Below are 4,998 nucleotides of genomic sequence, written 5' to 3' on the forward strand. Positions count from 1 at the left end.
TGCATTAGCCAGTACGGACTGTATATGATCGGTAAACGTTAGATTGGAATCGAAGGTTACACCCAAGTCTCGAAATGTTGTTTCCCTGTTTAAAATTTGCTCATTTATATTATAACTATATAATGTTTTTGCGGTTTTTGTGGTGAATGTCATGACACAACATTTCTGTATATTCAAGTTTAAATTGTTATTAGTGGACCACTCATATATTTTCGATAAATTTGACTGTAATTTTAGGCAATCTTCAGTACACGCAATACTTGAAAAGATCTTCAAGTCATCCGCATACATCAGACAGGGGACATCCAAGTCATCCATAATGTCATTGACAAAAATATTAAAGAAGAGAGGACCCAATATGGACCCCTGAGGGACACCAGAAGGACTAATGTATTCGACAGACTTGTGACCACGATAAGAAACATATTGACACCTACCAGATAGGTAGGATTTAAAAAAATCAATTAAGGTGTTGGAGATACCGTAGTGGTTCAATTTGAACAGTAGCTTTTTATGATCAAGTCTGTCGAATGCTTTGGAGAAGTCAGTATATATGACATCTGTTTGAAGGTGTACATCAATAGTTGTGGCAATATACTGAGTTATACACATTAAATTTGATACAGTTGAACGACCTTTCATGAAACCATGTTGTTGAGGAGATAAGGCACCTTTTACATGGTTATATAATGGTTTATATAAAACAATTTCAAAACACTGAAAAGTTGCATATAATTGTAATGGGCCGAAAATTAGTGATTTCATTTTTTTACTTTTTTTAAAAACAGGACATACTTTGGCTCTTTTCCAACAGGATGAATAAGTATTAGATTTAATTGTAAGATTGAACAAAACACAGAGAGGATTGGCATGTACATAGGCACAATCTTTTACGAAGAAGGCTGGAATGCCATCCGGTCCTGTGGTAAATTTAGGTTTCAATTGTTTTAGTGCTTGTATTACTTGTTGGTCACTAACTGAATCTATTAGTAAAGTACTGTTGGTTCTAATGACTCTTTCACTTTCACAGGTTGTCACTTTATTATTAGAAAATGACTTTACAAAAAAATCTGCAAAAGCATTAACAATATTAGACTGGCCTTGTATACAGGCTCCATTATATTCCATGTCCCCCGAGATGCCAGAAGTACCTCTTTTATTATTTACAAAAGACCAAAATTTGTTAGGGTCAGATATCAGAGCATTTTCCAAGTCTTGGGCATATTTTATTGAAGCTGCATTATTATCAGCTTTTAGTTGTTTGAACAAATCTGAATCATTAGGATCGCCAGATTTCTTATATTTGCGTCCAGCCCTCTCTTTTAATCTAATATTAGCAATTATATTAGTATTAAACCAAATTGGATATCGCCTTTTACGCGTAGAAGTTATCCTAGGTACGTGCTGATCAAGAATTTTATATAATTGATTGTAAAACGCAGCACAAGCTTCATCAATATCATTAAACTGTTGAAGAATACTCCAATCAGCATTGATAATTTCTTCATATAGATTGGGAAAATTCGCCTTACGAAAATTATAATGTCCCACAAAATTATCATCAAAAGCTACATACCGATCTGCCTTAAAATTGACAGATATAGAAAGAGAAGGATGGTGACTGTCCTCCGCGAGTAGCATATCATTACAAATTTCAACATAACATTGACTGTTGGAGATCACAAAGTCGAGTATCCTGTTGTTTTTGTTACGTATGAAATTATACTGTTTTAAATCTAAAAAGTTTAAAAAATTATCCAATAGCGTAGTATATGAGTCAGCTTGGTTATTAACATGGTTGAATAGGTAGCTGGATATATTAAAGTCGCCAAGAATTAATATATTCCTATTATGAATTTCCTTTAATAAAATAAAAAATTCGAAAACCGTCTCATAATCGTCAATGCTACTTTTAGGCGGGATGTAAACAACAAAAATATAAATAGAAGAATGTAAACTTGTAACTTTGACGCATACCATATCAATGAAACCATTTAGAGAAATATTAGCTTATGAAATATCTATTTGTGAGGAAATTATGTTTTTATTAACTGCTAACAGTACCCCACCTCCTCTTTTACAGTGAGTCAAATTATAATTACGGTCCGCATGGTAGACTATATAATTGTTATTGAATAGTTCCCGACCATATACAGACGAATTAATCCAAGTTTCTGTTAGAGCTATGACAGGCCAATGAGAAATAGAAACAGCATTTTATAGTTCCACAGCTTTAGTATTCAAACCACGGACATTCTGGTAATATACTTTAAGAGTATTATTGGCATCGTATGAGTTTTTATGTGATACCTGAGAGTCAAAGGACACAGACTGCCCGTGATCAACTGAATCCTTTTGCTGATCGATTGATTGCTATTAGCGAACGAGTAACAAATCTGCGCGTAATCTATTCCGGGCATTGGAGTAAGCCGTGCATTTTACTATATCCCATGCAGCATGATCAGTGCTAATGTCAGATTTTATGCTATCTTTTAACACAGTGCAATTTATGCATTTGAATATGTTTGACTGACAAGCATTAATTTTATGATTTTCACCAGACTTTGGACAAGTACAAGGTTTATTACGATATTTAGATGAGTGATTATATTCATTGAATCTATAACATTTAAAAGTGTCTACAGCATCAAAGACTGCACAACTATTATAACCAACAAACAAATTACCTAGAATGACAGAATTAAACATTTATAAACTGCGTTATTATTACCAGAACGTTTTGGCATCGCATCCCCTCATTCCTTATCACTGTTTAATAACTCACACGAAATCTGGAATCGGTATGTTGAATAGTTTACAAGTTATGGCCTTATAAACAAATTAACTAATTATTAGTCTGGACGATCCCGAGCATCTTCCACAATCGCACTGATTTTTTCATTGTAGATTTCATAATAATACATTGAAATCTANATATTACATATTCGAAAAACTTATAAAAAGAGCTTTATGATAAAAAAAAAATCGTCAAGATTCGTTGAAAAACAACGGAGTTACAGACTGTCAAATATATTATTAACGGCAGGACTCTGAATATTATCGTCATTTTCTTCGGACTCACTGTCGTTCGCTTCCCCTACCCTTCCGCCGAGCCACGGCTCGCTGAAAATCAAACGACCCACTGACTTTTGACAATATTTTTTATGCACTTAACATACGTCCACAAATAAAATATTTTTATATGGATAAGTACCCGTGTTGCCGGTTATGACAGTATTTTTTTTGCCGCTACCAACCTAATTTGTTTAAGATTTGTTTTAAATAAATAAAAACCTGTACCATATATGACCTCTCTAGCAAAGACAGTTTTAGAAGTAATATCAAAAAATATTGTTTCGTGTTTCTACATTGATAGAGATACATCTCAGTAGGCGTTGACGTTTGTATTAGGCAAGTTGGTTCAAATTCGACCCCGGGAATCTATGGTATCTTGCTGATACATGTAAGTATCTATCAGAGTTGCATTTTTACATACTACATACTAAGTGATGAAAAAAGTATTTGGATAGTCGACAACGACCTGCGTTTAGGCTTAGGGGAGACCGAAGACAGTTGTGACATTTTTTACGTTACCCATCATATCTCAGTCAATAATAATAGTTCTATATTAGAATCCTATTAACTTAATGTACCTTGACGTTTACACTAAATCTAATGTAAAAGTAAGACAAAATGTTAAGTCATTTGTTTCAAAGATTCTTCTAAAGATGACAGCTATATATCTTTCGAAATCTCAACAAGTCTAAACCGACTACGTAACCAATCTGTTCCATTAATTTATCATTGAATTTCTTCACAAGAAAAAATGACGTAGGAGGTGATTATGTGACTTTAATTATTAGGATTATATTCCATGTTAATTTAACCATTTTTTTAAATTTTAAGTTCATTTAAAGAAATTTCGTTATCTTAAAACATATCGTTAATTTTAACAGTTGCTATTTAACTTTTTATAAATCAAATACCTACTTTCTTAAATACACTTCTTGGTATTTCAATGTCACAGAAAATATCAAGATTGGAATTATATTTAAATACATAAAATAAATAACCGTTGCTATGTTTTAAAATAAAAATAATTGCTACTTAACATGAATTAATTTTAGAAATATAGATTTTTTGATTTATAGAAACTTTAAGTTTAAGTATATAAATTAAAGTTTTTGTATGGTTAATTGAGCTTATTTTTATGGATACAAAATTTTTTAAACTACAAATTGCGCAGATTTTTGCGGATAATTATTTACTATTTTTAAAATTGGGGTGTTTTCAGCTCCTGAGCTATCCTAAAAAAATTTATCTTGAATAATTTCTTTAATGTTATAGGTACTACTTGATTTTTCTTAATTCATCAACCTGAAAATACACCGCCATTTTCAAAATAACAATGAATCTGTACAACTTTGTTAATTTGATTGATCATGAAGATAAATTTCTAAAAATAAAAAAGTTACAATTGTTAAGGGAATAGAAAGTTATTGAATGATTACAGAAGTTTGGAAAGCTAATAGATCCAAAGTGGACTACTTTGGGTAAAAATAAACTAATGCTATATACCAGGTTATCTTAGGACAATTTTGCTTAATAATAGTGTTTAAATTTGACTTATATTTAAATTTGCCGCTGTTTGTTTTTTGTACTAGAAACATTGTGGTTGATAAATTTGGAGAAGTATACTATTGAACAACGTGTCTTTATTGTTAAAAATTATTTTAAATTTGCTGAAAGTTATTCAAAGGTTGAATGAAAATATCGTACAAAGTATGGAAAAACAAATTGTCCAATAAACAGCACCATTGGAAATATTGCAAATAAATTTGAAGAAACTGGTTCAATATTCAAGATCAAAGAAATAATGTGCAGTCGTAGTGGTTATTCACAAGAAAATATTGCATTTGTCAATGATAGTGTCACTGCAGAACTAAACACGAATTAATCGTCATAATTCACGACTATTGGCATTAAACAAATCACTTT

This window comes from Anoplophora glabripennis, unplaced genomic scaffold (genome assembly GCF_000390285.2).
Source record: "Anoplophora glabripennis isolate ALB-LARVAE unplaced genomic scaffold, Agla_2.0 scaffold933, whole genome shotgun sequence".
Classification (NCBI taxonomy): Eukaryota; Metazoa; Arthropoda; class Insecta; order Coleoptera; family Cerambycidae; genus Anoplophora; species Anoplophora glabripennis.